The sequence below is a fragment of the Columba livia genome, chromosome 19 (genome assembly GCF_036013475.1).
Source record: "Columba livia isolate bColLiv1 breed racing homer chromosome 19, bColLiv1.pat.W.v2, whole genome shotgun sequence".
Taxonomy (NCBI): Eukaryota; Metazoa; Chordata; class Aves; order Columbiformes; family Columbidae; genus Columba; species Columba livia.
The window spans coordinates 355,492-376,600 of record NC_088620.1 but is presented as its reverse complement, the minus strand read 5'-3'; the positions used below and the strand labels follow the sequence as shown (position 1 = coordinate 376,600).

Sequence of the window (21,109 nt, the reverse complement as noted above, 5' to 3'; positions counted from 1 at the left end):
GCCCCCTCACCTGCGGGGCTCATGCAGATCAGTCTACTGACAAGTCAGACTGTCCTCCTGATCCCGGCTCTCGTTGGAGGTGCGTGTGACGGGGACTCATTTTGGAGGAAAGCAGGACGTAGCTGGCAGCTGACTGCAGCTCTGGTTCGTCTCCGTCTTATTTTCTAGGTGTAGGGAAAGCAGCCCTTTTCTCTGGCGACTTGTACTGTACACAGAGTAAGGATTTTTATTATATATTACTAATAAAAGAACAGTGGCACATTCCCATGACCAGAGTCACTGATTTTTTTGAAAACTAAAGAATCTTGAAAAATTAAAGGAGCTGTTATTTGTTTGGAGATTACTTTACACAATCCAAAATTAATACTAAAATGCCAGCAACGTGATTTTCAGCATAACAGTCTTCTCTTTTAGAGAGGTCTTTTCTCATTCCCTGCATTAGGGATGTTTAATTGAAAGGTTACGCACAGGGTCATCAACAAGGCTCACAATGCCTCTAGCCTTACAATACACTTCACTTCAAAGGGATTGGCTGCATTCCTGAGCCTTGTACCAATAAGCACTAATAACACTGAAAAATGAAAACTGAAACAGATGTCTCCAATAGCATTGATTCTTATTAGCTGTTCACAGCTATTCTTACACCTCTGGGCATAGCGACGCAAAGCCTGCGTGCTGGGTGTGCGGCGGCAGAGGCCCCGGTAATGCCGCTGGAATGCTCCCCTTCGCCGCGCTCGCTGCCTTCTTGACAGACTGTCTCCATTATAATCTTAAGAAAACTTCTTTAAAACGTCATTTAAAAATGTACCAAATATGTAAACTCTTACTTAATAAGAGCAGCATTTGTCAGTAACATGTATTTCTTAACACTGACTGTGAAAAAAAGGGACCGAATGTACATTAGAAAGACTGAGCTGCACTGCACATTTTTCTGTGCCTCGCTGCAGATCCCAGATCTGTTCTGACCACCCAGGAAGAGCTCAGGGCAGCTCTGTGGCAAGAGAAGGGAATAAAGGCAATCAATAAGCAAAAAAAGCGTTGGGCATGCTACGATGCTGTAAATACCCCAAGCAGGCCAGTAAGAATCATCAATTCTTTACGCAATCTGTTTGAGCAAACGAGTAACTGATTTGGAGCTGTTGCAGTGGAGCTGTTGCAGTGGAGCTGTTGCAGTGGTGCTGTTGCAGTGGTGCTGTTGCAGAGGAGCTGTTGCAGTGGTGCTGTTTCAGAGGAGCTGTTGCAGTGGTGCTGTTGCAGAGGTGCTGTCGCAGTGGTGCTGTTGCAGTGGAGCTGTTGCAGTGGTGCTGTTGCAGTGGTGCTGTCGCAGTGGTGCTGTTGCAGTGGAGCTGTTGCAGTGGTGCTGTCGCAGTGGTGCTGTCGCAGTAGTGCTGTTGCAGAGGAGCTGTTGCAGTGGTGCTGTTGCAGAGGAGCTGTCGCAGTGGTGCTGTTGCAGTAGTGCTGTTGCAGAGGTGCTGTCACAGTGGTGCTGTTGCAGTGGTGCTGTCGCAGTGGTGCTGTTGCAGTAGTGCTGTTGCAGAGGTGCTGTCGCAGTGGTGCTGTTGCAGAGGAGCTGTTGCAGTGGTGCTGTCACAGTGGTGCTGTTGCAGAGGAGCTGTTGCAGCGGAGCTGTTGCAGTGGTGCTGTTGCAGTGGTGCTGTTGCAGAGGAGCTGTTGCAGTGGTGCTGTCGCAGCAGTGCTGTTGCAGTGGTGCTGTTGCAGAGGAGCTGTTGCAGAGGAGCTGTTGCAGAGGAGCTGTCGCAGAGGAGCTGTTGCAGTGGTGCTGTTGCAGTGGTGCTGTTGCAGTGGTGCTGTTGCAGAGGAGCTGTTGCAGTGGTGCTGTCGCAGCAGTGCTGTTGCAGTGGTGCTGTTGCAGAGGAGCTGTTGCAGAGGAGCTGTTGCAGAGGAGCTGTCGCAGAGGAGCTGTTGCAGCGGTGCTGTTGCAGCGGTGCTGTTGCAGTGGTGCTGTTGCAGAGGAGCTGTTGCAGAGGAGCTGTCACAGTGGTGCTGTTGCAGAGGAGCTGTTGCAGTGGTGCTGTTGCAGTGGTGCTGTTGCAGTGGTGCTGTCACAGAGGAGCTGTTGCAGCGGTGCTGTTGCAGAGGAGCTGTCACAGTGGTGCTGTTGCAGAGGAGCTGTTGCAGAGGAGCTGTCACAGTGGTGCTGTTGCAGTGGTGCTGTTGCAGTGGTGCTGTTGCAGAGGAGCTGTTGCAGTGGTGCTGTTGCAGTGGTGCTGTTGCAGAGGAGCTGCCAGGGCTGGCGAGAGCAGCGTCTGTGCCGGGTTCGCCCCCCGCTCTCCCTGGGCACAGCTCTGTGTGTTCAGCACGGAGCTCGGGAACGAAAAGCCGGGGTGCGGCGCGGCCCAGCCCCAGGTGTCCGTCCTCCATGCAGGAGAGCCAACGCAAGGGCACGTTGCATTTTGCTGCGGATCTCTTAGGAACTAGATCCACTGCCAAAGTGATCAGTGAAAAGACATTGCTTAATACTATGTGAACCCCTCTCCCTTTCCTGCATCTCTCATACCCTAAGACCTCCACGGATCTCTGGAGACCATTTTCTACCTTTGAAATATGAAGTCCAACTTAATCCCGCATCTGAAAGTAGTCCTGAAAATCACCCTCAGCCCTCAATGTAACCGAACAAAACTGGGAAAGAAAGGAAACGAGTCTGTCTCGTGCAACTGAGAATGGAAGTGCAGTGCTGTGCGGAAAGAATCAACCATGTAACGTTCTAGATGTTGTAAAAATCGTGTGCGCTGTGGAAGAACAGCAGGAGTCCAGCGCGATGTGCCTGCGGGAACTTGTCCGGGCTAAGACGATTTCCAGCCAGGGTGGAGCTCTGACTGGCCACCGCGCCCTCCTGGAGGCAGGTCCCTGCTCAGCGCCCCGCGCGGGTGAACTCAGGGCACCCAGCGGGCCCGGCGCCTCCTCCCCACGCGTGCTCCGAGGCTGGGGAGGCCGGGGCAATCGAGCCGAGGTGCTGTGCGCGGGCAGAAGGGCGCTGCTCCTGCACCTGCGCCGTCTGACCACTCAGGTGAAGAATGCGACCGCACCACATACCGCGTAACCAGATCGACTGTAAAAGTCACTCCTGGAATATTAAGAATGGGCCTGTGATGCCTGCACAGGTCTGCAGGGATTGTTCAGCCTGCTCGAGGGGAGGAGTTCGCAGCATTTATTGTGCGCTGCATCACACAGAACACATAATTTGACTTTTCAGAGAATACCCCTGAAGGGAAACATCACTCAAATGGCAGAAAAGGGAGGGGACCCTTTCCATGGAGGTTGTGTGCGGATGACAGCCTCAGATACATCAAAACGATCAAAAACGCTGCCGCAAGAGTCTTCCTACTGCTCAGTCCTCACTGTTGTGAGGATAAAGGAAAAGGACCTCCATCTGCAGCTACAACCACACTGTAGCTGCACCTCGGCTGTGAAAACTGACTTTTATCTTCGGGGTAAACCCAAGTTTTGTTTTGGCAGGTGAAACACAGCAACATTTCTGCCTCCCGAGTGAGAACTCGCGGCTCGGGGCTGCGGGAAAGCAGAGCCGTGCCCGCGCTGGGCCGGGCGGCGCTGCCGCGTGTCCGCTCGGGCGGCTGAGCGGCACCGGCCCCGCTGCCTGTTCGCTGCCGGTCCAGAACGGTCTGCGCCAGCAAAGGCTACGCAATGAGAGGGATCCAGATGCTTCATCCAGATGATGCATAAAATTCAGGAAATTCAAATACACATCTGGTTACTAAAAAAAGCAGTAATAAAAGCAGAATTTCTTATTAATAAGAATGACTTCTTTCTTGGTTAATATAAAGGTGGTTGGTGCAGGTAGCGTCAAGATGCTTGATATTAGAGTGACTCACTCCCCAGAGCACAGACCGAAATCGTGAGCCCCGCTCCTGCTGCTGCCACGTCCCAAGGCGCGTTGTGACACAACCGACGTGAGCAGAGGAGAAAACCACGTCAGCCGAACCCACGGGGACCAGAGCTCCTGGGTGACAGCGAGAACGACAATGGAAACATTACCTTCCGCTGTCAGCCAGTACCGGGGTTATTCTAAAGGCTCGGCGGTGACGAAAAGCACCGTAAAGGGGCAAAAACTGATGATTGCATCAACAAAGGGAAGTTTCAGAGAACAAAGATGTATTGGGTCCATTTGGATCCATTTGTACGTAACAAGTGGAATATCTCTCAGCTAACTGGCTCGAGCTCAAGGCAGATAGACAGACTAAGGACTTCGCTAAAAGCAAAGCTGCAACGACTTGTAAAACATGTCTGTTGATTCCTGGCTTCAGCCATCCCCACTTCTGTCTGTAAAATCCATCCCGCAAGCTGTAGTAGGTTATATCCCAAATGAGATTATTTTACACACAACTACATTTAATTTGCAGTGAGGGAAACACCTCGGTTTATGTCCACATGCCTGTTTAATTGGGCTTCCGATTATTTAATGTCACTGCTGCAGAGGCAGCCTTTATGAGGCACAAAAGAAAATTTAATGAAAATTATTCACAAGCCCAACTTCTGACTAGTAAAACCAAGAGTTTGATGTAAGAGGCAAAGTCCCCATCTGGTACTTCTCTTTGAAAAGAACAGCCCACGTGAAGGATTTATTGTGACATTACAATGCTTGATGTCAAATAATCTAGCCGGAGGAACAATATTGCCCTAAAGAGAGCCATCAGGCCCTGCGCGACATGGGTATTTGAAAGGATTAACTACACTTAAATCAATATGGGCAATGAAAACAGAAATAACCAATCTCTTAGCTGCTCAATTATTTAAGAGTGTCTTTAGTCCCCACAGAATGGAATTAAACGCTTGTTTAAGAGGGCTGACAATTAAATCTATTTCTTTAACGTCGAGATGAGGGTGGGGGATCCGTGCGTGCCGTGTGGCCGCAGGGTGACGCTGCAGAGGGACTCGCGCAAGGAGCCGCTGGGTCCCCGACTGGCAAAGAGCTTCCCGCGGGGAGCGGCCGGGTGCCCCTGCACAGATGAGCACATCTGCTTCCCCAGATGTGCAGCGCTCCAGATGTGCGGCGCTCCAGCGCGCGCCTGGGGCGGCTCCGGCAGCCGTGCCGGGGGACACGGCGGCAGCGGCAGGACGGGCAGCAATCGCCCACCAAAGCCCTGCCAGGCCGTGGCGCTTCTGTCCCCGGCACTGCTTCCCAGCTCTTCCTTCTCCTCCTCAGTGCCATGTCTTAACAGTATAAAATGCTGGCTTCATATTCACAGAATACTAATAACTGTTATTTCAGGTGATAATGTAAATGTAAGATCATTTAATTGAAGTGGGCTGACAACTTCCCAGTTATTTGAGTTTTGAAAAGTTTGTCTGACCTACCCCGATATTTTTGAAGTTTTCTTTAAAAGACGTTTCACAGAGAACCGCTCTGACCTTTCATGATGATACTATTTCTCCTGAGGTGTTTGTTCATCTCAAATGCAAAGAAGAAATTCCTGCTGTGGAAAATTCTAATAAGAAGTTCTATGTTCAGATGATAAACCAGAGGCAACAGGAGCAGGACGCGTGCGAAGCGCTGGAGGTCCATCCATCACACCGCAGACTCCCCGGGCGACAGGCAATGTCGGGGACCCGCGTGCCTTCAGCCGGAGCTCCGCGCCAGGAAAGCCGGGAGACGTTCAGCCCAGCGCACTAAAACTCGTGGAAAAGAAGCCGTTCTGCAGGCAGGTGCCCATCGGTTCTTCAAAGGCCTCTGTGAGCTGCAAGACTTAAAACCACAATTCTTCATTTTTAGGCTACTTCACAACACAGCGAATGGATGCAGAAGCCCTTCTCCTCTGGTTTGTAAGCAGCACGTCAAAGCCCCTCTCAGTGTGCCATCCTGACCGCTTGTCACTCGCCACAGACAAGATCTTCCTACACCTTCCAGCCCTTTTTTGCATTTTGCATCTGTCCATTAAAAGAGCACTGGGGTTTAATATATTTGTTTCTTTCAGCTAGGAAAAAAGTGCAGCCCACAAAAGCTGATATTTTTCTAAGTATTTTTTTAAAACAATTTGTGAAAAAGTACTGCAGAAAATCATTACTCATTATTTTATCTTGACACTTATAAGCCTAACAGCTTGGAGGTATTGTTGATTAATGATTTCTGGTCCCTCTGATGTTCTTGTACTAACTTGTCCACATTTCAGAGTCATAGAGTAAGGTGTAAAAAAAACAGGAGAGAGAGAGAGAGAGAAAGACAATTGTCACTTTGTACCAAAGGCCGTAGATTTTATGGCTTGTGTGTGCCCTGACAGCTTTGCATGCAGTTCTCAGCTTCAACACTCTTACTATTGATCGGAGGGCTGTGATGCTGCGATGTTGCGCCTCACCCTCTGCACATGTCTGGTTTTGTGGTCACGCTGCTGGTTATTTTCATGCCATTATTTTGCTGATCATCACCAAATGATTTATTTCCCCGTCTCCTGCATCAGTATTACACAGCTGTTCATTCTTCTTTAGAGCATTTAAATCGCTTTCTTTGCCCTTCTTGCCCTATTACTCTTGATGCATTTCACAACCATTTCCTCGTTGCTTTGGCACACATCTTTCAGCCGCACACGACCCTTCTCAGCTGCGGCTATACTGATGTTGCATCAACACTATCTACCCTGAAGAGCCGACAGTCTGGGTACAAGATGATGCACAACAGGTAAAGATCACAAGGATCTGCAGAACACAAGGTACCTGGCACACGTGGGCAGATGCAGTCAGGGCACATCTGCAGCCTGAGCACGGCCGATGCTTTTATAGCCACGGACGCATATTTGACACGGTCGCCTGTGCCTGCAGTTGCATATGTGCGCGGGGGGGGCGCGCAGGGGGCCCTGGGCACCGGGACCGGGGAGGTGCGGCGCCGGCGCCCCGGGAGCTCCTGTGCCCAGCCCAGCCCCTGCTCTGCCCGCGCGGGTGCCGGGCTGACGGCTTATGGGGCCCATATCCATTTTATACCAGCATGGAATGAATTCTATGAATCCAAATCTGGAACACTCGTTCATCACCAGCTTACTTCTGCAGCACCCCAAGGATTTGGATCTTGAATAAATGTGACACTGCCGGAACGCTGTTAGAGTCTGTGAAGCTGGGAACCAGCTATTTTGGACAACAATCTTAATGAAACAAGCAGGATTAAGAAATCGAGGTAGAGCATCACTGAGCTGTCCACAACCACAGGGTACTTGCGAGGGGCTGAACAGCGCACGCACAAGCTCTGCGCGTGGTCAGTCTCCCATGGTACCAGCTGTGCCAACATCTGGTGTTAGAAGAACTCCTGGGAACTGAAAACTAAAAGGGAATCTCTCGCTCCTTCCTCTGCTGCTGAAGGCTGGGTTTCAGACACACTGACACTGTGCCACAGGCAAAGGAGCTCTGTTTTTCTCATCACATTTCACTTTCCATCGCTTTTTACTCTACAAGAATTACTGTTTCTGCACACTGCATGTAAACACTGCTCCAAAACGGTGGCTGCAACCTAGCAAATACTTGTCCAGAGCTGGTGCCAACCTCCTCCCCAGCCCCTTTTTAGACCTGAGAACATTTTCTGATTCTCCTGGGAGGAAGATACAAGTCCCAGCAGGAGACCTTCAACCAAGCCAAAGAGGAACCGGGCTGTTTGCTTTCAGGACCGAGTCGTGCCGGCTCTGCCGCAGCTGTTGTGACCCCGTCACCCGCGGCTGCTCCTCGCCAGGGCCAGCTGGCGCCGCCTCTGCCACGCAGGCGGGAGAAGGTCTCGCTCAGGCTGCGCTGCCACTTCTTCCACTTGACAGCAGACTGGTCTGACACGGTTCTTGTCACTCAAACGCTGTAGAGCACAGATCCCTTTAATCCATCTAACAAGAAGTTCTCTTGTCTTCTCTCAGCACCAAAACTAATTACACAGCAAACCACAAGTGTGTGGTTTCATGCAGGGATATAAGGAAATAAAAGACAATGTTTGCATGAGGGTATCCAGAATACCATCAGACATAAAGGCTGTTACATTTTGCTTCCTTTCAGCCTATTTCCCACACCTGAGAAAAGCCAGGGCACAGTTTCACTTAAGCTTAAGACTTAGATCCTCAACTAGGGATCCTAACTTTTCCTAATGCCAAAGCCTTTGCTCTTCACAGCAAGCTCCTCTAACTCCTGATACAGGTTTTCTTCCACAGGCTTTGTTGCAAGCTTTGTTGCAAACTTTTCTCCGTACCCGTGACTCCCTGCACCAGGTGCGCCGCAGTGCAGCTGCCGCTCGGGTGGATGCACAGAACCAGCCCATCATCTTCAATGTACAGTTTCAAATACTTGAACTGAAGCACTTCAGGCCTTTCCGACCCTGCTGAAGAAAGCCTTTCCCTGGCTGGCGCCAGCGCTGCTGGCGCTGCCTGTCCCCGGCAGCTGCCCCCGCTGGGACCCTCGCAGGGGAGGGAGCCCTGTGGCCAGACGGCTCTCGGGAGCTGAACATTCCTCCTGCAAACCTTCAATCCACCTGTTTCTAAGCTGTGCCCCAGCTCCTCCCTGGCCAGTGCACCCTTTAATCCCATTTACTAGGCAAAGCGGTGGGGTAGGTTTGGCCAGGGAGAGGTGGGGTGCGGACAGCCCGGCTGTGCGCTGCGGGGCAGAGGATGCTGAGCAGCTTTGCCGCTTGAGTCTCCACAGGCTTCGTGCGCACGTGGGAAGCCCGTCTTAGATCTGAGAGACCGCCCAGCACAGGCTGCGAGCGCTCACGAAATGCTTGTTATTTGATTAATTTGTTGGAACACAACATAGCCAGGAATACCTCAGAAATCTCCCCAGATGTCCCCCTCTGTGTCTCTTCTACATTAATGTGAACAAAATCGATGGAGTCTGAAGTAAGATGCCCTTTATAAATAAAAGATACAGCGCATCTAAGGCGGCAGTGACTTAGCACTTCCCAGTCTGCCTGAAAGCCGAGGCAGTTCTGAACGTAGCAAAGAAGCCAAGTGTGCTTGTGCACGTACTGCAGAGAAAGAGACGCACGCCGGCCGCTTCACCGAAAGGTGCTGGAAGCGCACAGTTCACTGCACGTCCTTGCGAGCGCGTGCTGGGCACGGCAGCTTCAAACACTGCGATTAGTAGAAGCCAATAATTCTGCTTATTCCTACACAGAACACAGGGAGTAACTTGAAATTTGACCCTTTTTCAAAATGCACTTTAACTGTATGAACCAACATTTCTGAAGTAATGTTTCTTACGTCTGTCACTATGGCAACCTGCTAGGTGCCAGTGTGACAGGAAACCTGCACCAGGAGGCTGCATCCCAAGTGGTCGTATCAGAAAGCAAAGGCAGTATCATATATGCCAAAGAAACAAACACAGTTTAAAAGCTCCTTTTCTTGTTTTAGGGCCGTTCACAAAGGTGTTGAGCAGGACTTTTCAGCAAACGCAGAAAACAACCTGAGGATTGTCAAACAGCTCAATCTAAAATTACCTTTTAGAAAGCCTTTCAGACTATTGCTTCCCCCAGCCATCCAAAACCGTGACACCAAAGCCATGGCTTTGATAACCAATTCTAACTGCTTCTTGCATGTTTGTTCATAAAACCAGTAAGAACTTCTTAATAATTAAACAGTCAATATTAAACAGCAAATAAAGAAAAAAAATCAAGAGAACGTCTCAGATAAAAGGCTTTAGTGATTATCATCGGTACAGAGCTTAGAAATCACTTTCTGCCTTTCTATTCTATTTTTGAGGAATGACTGCGCAGCCTCAGGACGGACGTCGGTAACACCCGTAAGCAGCCCCGCTTTGCTGCGAAAGCACAAGTTCCATTTTGACACTTTTGGCCAAACCCATTTTTCTTACAGTATCTACATTGGAAAGTTCATTTCAAGTCGTGAGAGGGAAAGAAAAAACACTTTCAAAAGAAGTCCTTTTCTCTGTGTGATCTCTGGGGATATTTACAAACTATTAAGTACTTTGCTTTTGTGTTACAGAAATTAAAATCCTTTAAGAAACAAGTTCAGGCATTTTGCTGGAAACAAATGTCCTGACCTGTAAATTAATGCCAGTTCTGTAGTCAGGGTTCTCAGAAGGATACACATTTCTTGCGTGCTTATGGAGCAGTGTCTGCCACTCACCCAGGGCCCGCGCAGGAGCCCACTGAACCAGATAATCGTCTTTCCGCCAACCCCCCAAGGTGAAGACCTGATCCCCGCGAGGCGGCGGTACAGACCGGCCCCGCGGCCGCCGCCATCCCTGCTGAAACCTGCACCCCCTGCCGCCGGGACCGGGGCTGCAGCACCGCCCGTCTGAGCAGAACCGCGCTGGGACCCGGGCCGAGACCCGCCCAGAGCCACGGAACAAGGTGGGCAGGATCCGACCTTCCCTGTAACAACGCCTGCCCCCTCCCAGAACAGCTGGCGTTTGCAAATATGCTCATTTTTACCTCCTCACTGAGTAGCAAAGTTTCACACAGCTGGAATCTCTTTCCCAGGTGACTGAAGACGCCAGAGGTAAAACCTCGAACCACACACAGCTGCGCCACGGTTACGGAGACAGGGAGCGTTCCACAGCTTTGGTGCGACATCAGCCACGCACCGACGTTTCTCTGCTTTCGCGGGACAGAGCCCTTGTATAATGAACGCATCACGGAGAAACAGCATGCCATAAAGGTACCGCAACAGAGGCTCTGCACCTTCCATGAACAAGATGCCCAAATAAAACAACATTTTTTGAAGATAGTGTTTTCAATTAGAAATGAAAGCATCACTGACCAATAGACACATCTGTAACTATCGGATTCGGAGCCAGCACCGGCACACAGGAGCCCATCTGGACTCTGCCAGCCCAGCCGAGCCCCCCGAGCGCGCAGGAGCTTCACCCCGCTGATCAGAGTACCTGGGGCGGGACCCACAGCACAGTGAGGACAACAGGTCACGCAGGAACGGCCAGTGAGGCACGCAGCTCTCCTGCAAACACCCTGTGAGAAGCAGGACATCCAGAAATTTCTAGTTTACTCACCTCTGCCATGTTTCCAGCAACTGTGGGTGCACAGGGTCATAACAACACCAAACAACACCTGGACGAGGAACACATGCCTGTCCCTTTTGCTTGCAGGCAGCTGACTCGGTGGCATTGCAGAAAGCAATTCCCCTGGAAAAAGAGACTTCTATCAGTAAATAATGTAAAACTTGCAATGAGACAGCGAAAACAGAGGCGGAAAAGCTGTCAGGGACACCTTGCTCCTCTGACACAGGACGACAGACTCTACATCTGCATTGTACGTTTTGCACCTCGGTTTCTGAACTGATACTCCTGACAAGCCATGGCAGGTCTTTATTTCTTTCCTATATTGACAATAAACCTGTAACACAAAATGGATCTGCTACATGTATCTTCTGGATCTGGCCTCAAAAGCCTCTTTCCTGAATACGGTACAAAATGGAACTGCAATTTAACTATACACGGTAGTCTTCTGTAGTGTCACAGACATGTGCACAGCATGTGACGATGACGATAACGTTATTAAGTGTCTCTGGACAGACTTGTTAGATGATATGTTTACAAAGACCTGGACCCGGCCCTGTGAGGCCACTGCTCTTGCTGAGGATCTTCACGAGATGGAGCCTAACAGCCCCGACTGCAAACGCGGGCGGGCTGCTCCGCACGCTGCAGGGAGGCCCCTTCTCCGTGCCGTGCGGCACCTGCGCAGGCAGCGGGGCTGCTCTCCTGGGACACGCAGCGCAACGCGACACTTGAGCTTCACCCTGCGGGGGGCTGGTACAGAGGTACAGAGGTGGTACGTCCAACATGAGAGGCTCAAGGCAAAATTCAGTCCTCTTTTAATTTTCTTTCTTTTAATCACCTCAGAAAAGTCACCACAGACTTTCCATGACAATTTCGGCCAACTCCCTTTCCTGGGAACAGGACTCTGTGCCTGCGTGAGCAGCAATTTTTTTTTCTGCTTCATAGAAAACTTCAGTGTTTTGGTCTCATACACTTCTAGCTTTCCCCACATATTCGTGCGTTCAGGCTTCTTTTTTAAAACACAGAGGCATCAAAAATGCTGCACAACCATATACCTATGTGTAAGGAATAACTCAGGAAGTTTACCATACCTTATAACAGGAGCAGAACTTAGTCCCTGTCTCCCACAAGAAATGGGAAATGAAGACGTCCTGCTGTTCTCGTTCACTCTTCAGAAGCCGGAGAAGAAACATTAAAAGCAGAAAATAAATAACGTTCAGACGAATCCCTGCGTGCTGTCGGCAGGTACGTGCTGTGCGGCACAGGGGCCGCGCTCTGCCGCGGGTCCGCGCCCACAAACACCCAAGGGTTCCGTGCAGCACCCTGGGAAACCCATCTTAAATTCGCTGCTGTTTGCTGACAGGACACCACGGTGCCCCACCGCTGGGCTAATGGAGAGGGACAAGGGAGCTCGTCTATTACGTTTTAAAGCTTTTTAAATTCACAGAAGAAAACAATAACATAATTTCTAAAAAGTGGAATGAGGTCATAATTTGTTTGTGGGCATTCCACAAACAGAAAAGAGGCCAAATTCATTTAGTAAATGATTCACTATGAATTACACACCCAATATAGACAAAAATAAAGTTCACGCACACAGCCACAACCCAGCCTTGATGGTTTCAGCTTTTGCTTTCTCTGCGAAGTGGTATTTCATTAACAGAAATCAATGAGAAGATATTAGGTGCTTTCTTACTATCTCCACGACTAGAGCAATACCATCTGCTGAGATCAAGGGCCAGGAGGTAAGAAAGAAGGACCTCGAGCGCGGGCAGGAAATCTCAGCACCCAGGGGTGAGGCGGGGATGCGAACAAACTAAAAATCATTATTATACAGAAATTGTGTCTAATAATAATAGCGGACAAATCCTGTCCTTCAGCCAATACTATAAAATGGGTAACAAGCTCACTGTAGAATTACTGGGACTTTTAATGGATTACTTTGTCTCTGAGACGCTCGACAGAAGCAAACAGACTACTGCCGTTCCCGTCGTAACGGCCCTCTTCCTGCAGAGCAGGCCATCCTGAGCCCACCTTGCCCATCCCTCTTCAGCCCACGCGGGAACACAGCAGGCTGGCGGCAGGACGAGCCCGTGGTGTAAACCACCTTGAAAGCGCGCCGTGGAACAGCTGAGCCGGGACAGCGGCGCCTGCAGAGGCGGGTCCGGAGCTCTCGCCCAGCCGGCGGACACGGGCCCGCAGAGCTCGCGTACGAGATGCGCTCCGCACGCCCACCTGTGCTCCGCGTTTACCGACGGCGCGTTTTCTTTAAAGATGGCTGAGCATTAAGATGAAGACAAAGGCAGTGATGGCGAACAAAAAGAGCTGTGTATTTATCAAACGGTTTGGCATAAATATGGTGCTGGTGAAGGGTTTCAGCTGTTCGACGTCTCAGCAACAGTTTAAACAATAACATTCATATCACAGAATGGTGTAGATAATATCTGCAATAAAACTGGGTCCTTTATGTTCAGAAGCAGACAAAGCCAGGAAAGCACATTGATAAATGAAGCCGAACCTGTGTATTTCGTTGTGGTGGAGCTCCCTCTAGCTTATGGCATTAACCTGTATCTGTAAATCATATTTGCTTCAACTCATCCCTCCATTTTCAGGGCAGAAAAGGCTTCCGATTCTATATTCTTGGAAGCAGTTATGACATTTATAATTCGGATGAAAAAACCCCCAAACCAGCCCCTAAAACCCACTGCTGGTTCAACGGCGCTAAGGGTCCTGTGGCGGCACGTTCCACACTTCTGAAAAGAACAGCAAGGGGGACGTCTTCTGGCTGCTGCAGCAGCACCCTCTGCCTCCTCCAGCTGGATCCCCTCTATTTACATATGTAAAAATGCATCTTTACTCCCTTGCTTGAGAGAATCAGCCATTCTAAAATGGCAACGAGCAAGTTTAATAGATTCTGCAAGGTTATTTGCTAAATTAATGTTACTGCATTAAATAAATGAGTCTGAGTAATCCAAATTCCTCACCAAATTATCTAATCACCTTAGCTTATTGACAAGAACAAATCATAAGAAGTGATTAAGAAGGATCTTAGTCTGATTAAAGGCAGGAAAGTCAGCACCACGGCTTCTCTTGTTCACAGTCAGAGTTCTCATTTGCTTTAGTTGCCGAAGCCGTGCAGGTTCCCTTTTTAGGATATTACAGTAAATACTAACTGTTCCTTTAAAAAAAGGTGGAATGAGCGGTGCATTATGGAAACACTGTTTTGCTGAAATGCTAATTTGAGGAGATTAAGAAGACATTTCTGAAGAACAATATCCAAAATCTGAAATGATAAGCAGGCAGAGCTACACGAGAAGAGTTAATTAAAAATCTCCACGGCAACTTATATTCCTTTGTCACCAAACAAATGCTCTGCTGCTGACACCGTACCTGTGAACTGGAAAGCAGCTGCTGCAGCTAACCAGGGAACAGAAGAGGTTACTTGTTAGCAGGGTCCTGAATATTCCGCATTTTAAACGCATTTGGCCACGTTTCTTCATAAATATTGCTCCCTGGGTTTTCTATTTAACTTCACAACTACTTATCATAAGCTCCTTTGTAACCTGAAAAATTAAGTTCACTCCTGTTAAAATGAACAAAGAATCAGCTTATTGCAGACTTTGAAGAATCTGATTCAATAGGAGTGAATATTAAATTCAGATTGGAGACTGAGAGACAAAACATTTTATATACCTTGTTGGAGAGACTAAAGCACAACATAGAACTCTTCAGGGCTGTAACTCTGTCTATGTTATTGCTCTCCCGCCCCCAGTAAATTAATAGATGAGATTCTTTCTGTTTTTAGAAATTAAATGTGCTGTTTTAATGCTTCCGAATGCTGATAATTGAGAATCTGGATGCTCTGAAAATCGTCTAATCAGAACGCTGATTGATCTGCGAAACAGCAGCACCGAGAGAGAACACGTTTAAAATGCACTGTCCGCTGAAGTTGACTCTTTTGTACTCAATGGAGAGTGATCCACACAGAACCTGCTGTATCTCCGGTTACTTCTGAATACGTATTAGAGACGTGAGTGAAAAGAGAAAAAGAAGATCGTGAAGGGAAGAACAGCAGGTTTAGTTCCACTTCTCAAAGTGGTTTTGGTTTGCACAGTACTTCAGCAAACGCAGGTTTAACGCTCCGCTCTGGGCGGCCCTGCCGGGAGCTCCCTGTGCGCCCGCGGTCCCACCGGCCCCGCGCCCTCGGCGCCCACCCCTCCGTGTCTGTGCTGGCTCAGCCTGTCCAACTGCACTTTGCCACTTGGTTTATCCACAAGGTTTGGGCGGTCTGAGAGGGCGGTGGGTGAGCAGCCCACAGCACAGGCTGTCGGGCGCCTCGGGGCCCAGCCACACCGGAGAGCCTGTCGGGGTGAGCGGGACGGCCCTCAACAACACCCCTTATTTTCACATGCACTGACAGCCCAGCCTTAGCAGGCTGAAGCAGCAACAGGCAGGTCACAGCTGAGCAACATACTTCTCTGCAAACATTTGCCTTAAGGGAAGCAGACCGATTTTTCTTGCATCCTCTGCAATGGGATCTGTTGTCATACAAAGATGCACTTGAGTTCATGAGAAAGACTCTTAAATAGGATTATTCACAGGCAAATGCAACTTTAAAAAAATGTTTGCTACACAGTTATTACAGGATGTAAGAAAAAGAGATGCAGATACACTGACCTACAGTGCTGCCCGTGCTGCAAAGCCCAGCCCAGCAGACGAAGGCCGGGCCTGGCGCCGCTCCGCCCGCTGCCCCCACCAGCGCAGGCCGGGCGCAGGCAGCTCAGCCAGCGCAAGCCCCGGGGCGCCAGCCCGCGGGCACAGCAGAGGGCAGCCCAGAGGGTCACCTGCCAGCCAAGGGGACGCCCAGCTCCCGCGCTCCCGAGGGCAAACGGCAGCACCTCTCCTACAAATCCACACGCGATCCTCTGCGCGTGGCTTGGGCACAAGTGTGATAACTGCTTACCTGAAGGATTACGGCTGGGAGCAAGGCACGGACTGTCATTTCCCTAACGCCACTGATACCTTCAAAAGCTAATTAGCACATGCAGTGTCATCTCTCTGGGTTGTTTTCCTTTTGTTATTAAATTCCATATAACTAACAACTGCAGTGTAAAGTAATTCATGCTGCAAATTTGGCTGTAGCTGTATTAGGCCGCTTTCTGCTCAGTGACAAAGAGGACACTCATGTTTAACCCGGTGAGCAAATGAGCTTTACAACAGGTGCGATAAACAAAGTTGTCGCTCCATTTGAAGCAAGCTGACGTCCTCATCGCTCTGTGTCGAGCTCTCCCTGTGCGCCCAGCTGCGATGGAGCCGGAGTTCTACTGTCTCAGGTGCTATAATTGTATCTTTTACACTATAAATATAAATGAAGTGTGCATTTAAGAAATAAAATAGTGGGAAAAGTGTCTGCAAAGTCTTTTTCCTACTGACACGCAGATTAGCTCACACATGCTGCAGAACAGTGTGGCGGTGGGGCCAGGTGGAAGAGCAAGAAAGCTGTCCCTTTGGAAGGCGGTGACTGTCACCCCGCTTTCACACAGCTCCGCTCCTCCCGCGGGAAATAACAGCCACCCAGCTGCTTTCAAAGAAACACGTGGCGTTTTCTCCTCAAAAATACAATTAAAATTAATCATTCCTATTTCAAAATTCTGTTACAGATTTGTTTCAAATCTGGGTGAAAGTTTAATACTAGATGCAAACTAACCCAACTGATCAGGGCATTTTTCTGTTTAAAATATGCTGCAGAATAAAGTTCAAAATGACTGTATCGTTATTCTAAATAATAAGGTATTTATTAATGTGTGAATTACAAAATTAATAATTTTTGATATATCATTATTAAGTAAGTTGCCAGCACCTTCTGGATGAAACTTCCTAAACGAACCCAATGAAACCCGAGGTGAGCACACAGACACCGGGCTGGAAAGGTTAGGAAGTGGATTTAATCTCTTTTCTCTAGCAGTTCTGCCCTGTCAGGGGGAGGAGCAGGGAAAAGGGCGCTCAAAGGCCCCCGGGACCCCTCTGCCTTGCGCGGGACAGGACGGCCGACCCGCGCCGCAAAGTGCCGCAGCGTTGCGGAACAGTGAGAATCCTTTGATACAGCCCTAAAATCGTACCTCAGTGTTAATTTCTACATAATAAAGTCAAGGAGAATCAGCACAAATTCGGGGACAGTTTAGTGCAGCTGAAGCTCAGAGATAATGTGATGTGTGATTTAAAGAGCTCATAAAAGCAGACAGCTGGCTTTAGAATCTATGGAAAGCAATAAAGCAGTTAAAAATTCCCCCAGTTGTAGATTTCCTTATCTTAAATTCTTTGGCCACCCCCAGGAGCAAACCGTGGGGTGCAAACCGTGGGGTGCAAACTGTGGGGAGCAAACCGTGGGGAGCAAACCGTGGGGAGCAAACTGTGGGGTGCAAACCGTGGGGTGCAAACCGTGGGGAGCAAACTGTGGGGAGCAAACCGTGGGGTGCAAACCGTGGGGAGCAAACTGTGGGGAGCAAACCGTGGGGTGCAAACCGTGGGGTGCAAACCGTGGGGAGCAAACCGTGGGGTGCAAACCGTGGGGTGCAAACCGTGGGGAGCAAACCGTGGGGTGCAAACCGTGGGGAGCAAACCGTGGGGAGCAAACTGTGGGGAGCAAACCGTGGGGAGCAAACCGTGGGGAGCAAACTGTGGGGTGCAAACCGTGGGGAGCAAACCGTGGGGAGCAAACCGTGGGGAGCAAACTGTGGGGCACAAACCGTGGGGAGCAAACTGTGGGGAGCAAACCGTGGGGAGCAAACCGTGGGGTGCAAACTGTGGGGTGCAAACCGTGGGGAGCAAACCGTGGGGAGCAAACCGTGGGGAGCAAACTGTGGGGCACAAACCGCGGGGAGCAAAGTGCGGGGCACGAGCCGGGTGTCCCGGCCCCCTCCCGCCCCGGCGCGGGCTCCGCGCACCAGGGGAGCTGTGTCTAGACGTTCCCAGCTACTGTCCTTCCTGACAGGATCATGCCAGTGGTAATTTAGAAATTGTTTGGGATAGGCTGTGCCGCACAGACACAGGGAGCCAATAACAACCCCAGTTCAGTGACCCGGTCGGAGCATCAAAAAGACGGTACAGGCAGCCTCAGTTCAGCAGTGGGTCAGGAACCGCGACCTCCGCTGCCCTTCCTTGTAGATTTAAAATTGTTTTGAGAAAGAGAAGGATAAAAAAGAGACAACTGCAGGCAGTTCTGAAAAGCGCTCCAGCTTCCTGTACCGTACACATGCAGACAAGCAACGTGTTTAAACAGATGCAGCTCTGGCAGGCCTGAAAAATTAGGATTTAGATGCTTCGTATGTTTTTTTTCAGTGGAGTACACATTGCTTACGTTTACTTTGAAAGCTCTGAAGTGAAAAGACAGGGTAGAAAACATTATTTCCACTATACTTAACAGCAAATACAAAAAAGAAGAGCAGGTAAGATTGCAGAAAAAAAAGAGAATAAGCTAATCAGAAGAAAAAATAAAATCACCTTGTGTGGATTTTTCAGCTGTATTACAGAAAACACCATCCGGTGGATCAGCTGTGTATTCCAGATGAAAAAAATTAACACCGAGATTACCAGACAAATTGCCTTGTAAGAGTCAGATGCATACAATCGCAGGCTGGTTGGTTTTCAAAGGTTTCCTTTGTGTACACAGTATTTGCAGTCACAACCAATAAAACAAAATATACTAGCACTTTATTTGTGGTTTTGGTTTTGGAATTGCATAATGGTGACTAATATTTTCTCAAAACCTACTTTATAGTGTTTACTTAGCAGAATTTTCATGCACTGTACCTGGAAAGTATGAAATGTACCTTGTGTGCTTCCAAAGGGTTGCGCAGCCTCAGGAAGAGGTTTACCAGCGCATGGAAAGAGAGCGGAGAGTGTTTCTCCTCTCTGGGCTTTTATACGGGCTGGCACGGACCAGAAACACAGGGGGCAGGAGAGAGAAGGGAAGAGCAGGGTAACAGGAGGTCGCAAGGAAACAGAAAAGCATGGAGCGGGCACGGGCACTCCGAGCTGCAGCAGAACCACGGACACATCTTACAGAGGCAAACTCAGTTTAACAAGACCAAGGACATCCATGCTGTTGCTGTTTACACAAGAAAACCAGTATGAATTTCCGTTACAGCAATGAGATGGTGAGCAGAGCTCAGCACTCCCACGTCGCGCTGGGTGCTGCCCCAGACACGGCCCCGCGCCCCGCCCGCAGAGGTGGCTGATGGAGCCCGGGCCTCCAGCGCCCGCGGCCCCCGCGCCCCAGCGCAGAGGCGGCTGATGGAGCCCGGGCCTCCAGCGCCCGCGTCCCCCGGGAGCTGCTGCGCTGCAGCCGAGCACAGCCGGCTCGACACCCTCCTCAGAGACAGGCGGCTGTCTCCACACTGCGGCAGTGCTGATTATAGTCCATTTACATTCTAAAGTTGTCTCCAAAAGCTTTAGAGGTTCAAACTGATTCCATTTTTCGTATCGCAAGGTTGCAGCCTGATCTAATCACGGGAGCACAGGAGACAGGGCCTTACAGTTGCATCTGTCATTTCCTAATCCAGTCCTGGCACAACTAAGCTCCTGCAGCATAAACCATTCTTAGAGGGCAATTCCTCACTGAATTCCTTTATCTAACTAGAGATAAGTCTGTCGGCATTCTCACTGTGAGGAACTACTGGCATAGAGTTTAAGCAAATTCAATAAAAGCCAACTCTTATGTAAAATTCCTAAAGACTTCCTATTCCCGTGGACCAGGACAAGGAAGGGGTAGCAGAGCCGGCTGTCACCTCTGAGTGAGCTGAGACATGGTATTTGTTTGCCAGAAGCCATTCTTATTGCAAACCCTCTACAACGTTTTGTCCTCTCCAGCAGCTGCTGTAGAAAAGCAAGTGGAAGAAGCGGGCGATTCTGATAACACAATCTGCCGTGGGCCTGAATCTGTTCAGCTCTTAATGATGCAGCACTCATCCAGCACGGACCTTTTGTACCTCTTTGTAATCAGCAACGGCAATTTAAAACAATAGCTATACGGGGTTTCTTCCACCCTGTTTGAAGCATCGCAGCACCAGCCCGCTCTTTGATGCCGGAGTATGTGCTCACTAGGGTGTGCAATGTCAGTAAACTGATCCAAACACCACAACTCACAAGGACTGAATACAACACAAAGCTCTGGTTCCCATGGATTCCTTGAAGCTGCAAATTATTAAAGATTACCTGAAACTACTGTTCTCTATGCACCCAATTATGAAGTCCTATTGCCTGTCTGAGACAAACACCATAGCAACAGTGCTCACCAGCACTTTTATTACAAAGGTGCTTTCCTTCCCTTGTGACCTGTAGATATTGCCATTCTTAAATGGGAGTAGGAGGAGGATATAACAGAATTCTAAGGCTGAAGCGCTCACTGAAACACGACATGGAACTCGTAAAGGGTCTGTGTCAGGCTGCTGCCCACGTGATGGCCAGTGCTTCCCAGAAAAAGGGAAGACTCTCAAAACCACCCCTGAAAGAGGGGAAAACATTCTTGAGTCACATGTCTCCAAATATGAGGCTAACCAGAGGGTGCAGGGGGCCGGGAGGCGGTTCTGAGCAGGTCGGGGTCACGGCCCGGCTGGGCGCAGGGACGCTCTGCCCACGGCGCGGGAGCCCCACGCGTCTCGCCCAGCTCTCTCTGGGTTCGCATCTCCCACAGCATGCTACAAGTCTCCCTCCACGGCTGCATCAACAGGCGACTGAAACAGAAATCAAATCAGTCTTTCGAGCAAGCAAACAATAGTACTAACGAGAGGAGTGCTAATAGGAGTTACGACGGCTCTGGTAACTATAGTGTTAGTGGTGCTAATAATTAGTTGCTGTAATTTAAATATAGTATTAGTAGTGTAAATAATTAAATCTGCATGAGAACATCCAGCAGGAAACCCAGGCAACCAAAAGAAAATCACTTCTAAAACTTAACATCAAATTGATTAACTTTTAAGGCCTGAATTTCTGCTTCCCAAGGGGGCTGATACAGGAGAGAGAGAGGTTAGACCCAACCAGATGCTACTGTGTTTCCATGACAACGTGGTGTCTCAAGTAGCCCCTGCCATTACCCACGATTGGTAAAATCACTAGACAGTGTATAAAGTGGCCAAGAGAAGCAGCAGCC

General features: G+C 49.5%; 1 long non-coding RNA gene across 11 annotated transcripts in view; it reads right to left on the bottom strand.

Moving 5' to 3' along the window:
* The window catches only part of LOC102084005 (uncharacterized), a 60,197-nt gene that overhangs the window by 20,213 nt on the left and 18,875 nt on the right, over positions 1 to 21,109 (bottom strand). For 8 of the 11 annotated variants that reach the window (XR_272521.3, XR_010467130.1, XR_010467134.1 and 5 more), the window contains exon 3: positions 10,957 to 11,088. This is a non-coding gene — a long non-coding RNA (uncharacterized LOC102084005). Of the gene's footprint in view, positions 1 to 10,956; positions 11,089 to 11,173; positions 11,997 to 12,053; positions 12,132 to 21,109 lie in introns of those variants that run through there. The other 3 variants (XR_010467126.1, XR_010467127.1, XR_010467132.1) reach the window with 2 other exon arrangements.